This window comes from Crocuta crocuta, unplaced genomic scaffold, assembly GCF_008692635.1.
Source record: "Crocuta crocuta isolate KB4526 unplaced genomic scaffold, BGI_CrCroc_1.0 scaffold248, whole genome shotgun sequence".
Taxonomy (NCBI): Eukaryota; Metazoa; Chordata; class Mammalia; order Carnivora; family Hyaenidae; genus Crocuta; species Crocuta crocuta.
In genome coordinates, this window is record NW_027532409.1 from 2,188,262 (window position 1) to 2,189,859 (window position 1,598).

Consider the following 1,598-nt stretch of genomic DNA (forward strand, 5'->3'; position numbering starts at 1 on the left):
CCTGCACAGGCGGCTGCCCAGCCCACCGTCCCGCACAGGCCCAGCTGCAGCCGTTTCCTCAACCCCGCTCCTCAAGCACTACCCGCACAGCGGCCGGAAGAGGTGAGGGTGCAGAGCGCCCCCAGGCCCGCCGGCCAAACCNCGCCCCTCCCCTTCAGCCGCGCAGGGCTGGCCCACAGGCCGCTCCTGCGACTGCCAGACTCAGGTCTGTCCCGCCCCTGCGGCCAGTGTTGCCTTGGAAGGTCCGGTCTTACGGAAAAGCCCTCGTCCTGAGCCTACCCTGTAGGGCGTTTAGACCCGTGGCCCCTAGTGGTCTCAATCTCTGCGCCCTCCACTCATCAGCCACCGCCCGCCCCTCCTCGCGCTCTCCCTCCACGCACCCTTCTTGCAAATACTCTGGAGCTTTGGTCATTCCGGACTAACTCCCTGCGTTTTCCTCCTCCCTCTCGGGCCGCTGCCTTTCAGCCCCAGAAGTTTCTCTTCCTCTGGGCTGGGTCCTGAGCCAGTTCCTAAGGCGACCTGGCCTTTTTCATGGCTTCACCCCCAGACCCAGGCAGCCATAGCGCCAAATCTGTATCTCCCAAACATCCCACTGCCAGCTCCACGTCCCTCCTCAAACTGCTCTTCCCGCTGTCTTCACTTTCTCAGAACATGGCCCTAGTTCTTCTAAGACGCTTGGGCCAAAACCCTTGGAGGTATCCTTGAACCCTCTGTCTGCCTCTACCACCCAGCAATCTAGCAAGGCTTGTTTACCGTGGAATATCTCTACTCCACGCACAAGCCCAACGTCTGTCTTTTCTCATCCAGACTATATCCTCCTTGGTCTTGCCTGCATCTATTCTTCATACTTCAGGCTTTAAAAAGAAATTAAATTGCAATCCCCTACCTCTGGCCTCAAACCCTCCATGACTGCCCATTGCAGGTAAAATCCACACTCCGTTCTGTCCCAGCTGGTCCTGTGCGGTCTGGCCGCTTTCGTTCCCTCCCACTGCATCTCTCGCCACCACTCTTCACTCTCCATTCTCCAGCCACAAGGCCTTTAAGTGGTTATTTGAATAATTCACACTCCATCTTCCTGGAGCCATCCCCTAGACTTGCCCCTGCAATGTGGTCGCCCCCGTCACAGACAAACTGAAGACACCTGTGGTCACAGTGGAGCCAGTCTGACCGATGTTGAGTCAGGCAGAGCAGGACAACTTCAGAGGTGAGAGGCCCAGCAGAGCACCCAGCTGGTGCCAGAGAAAGATCCAGGTTTCTGGAATTTGTGAGTATATGACTGTGTGCTCAGACAACCTAACCCAGCTGGGTGGTGGTGACTAGTGCCTGGGGCTGCCTCTGACTTTGTCTTGGTGCAGTGGTAACTTGTATGGGTTTGTGTTTTAATTCCCTTAAGTGTGGCCCCTAAGAAGCTGAGAATCCAGCATGAAGTTCAGACTTTTGTAGGCTTCCCCCACTTGAAGGGAGGTGTAGTGGCTGAGATGGACTGCCACCTAGTGCCCACCCTTTAAAGTGGGAGGGAGGGCACTAAAATTGACCCAGTACCCCGCCTAGGCTTACACTTGTGGTTACACCTGATCCTCATAATCACCCTGTAACCA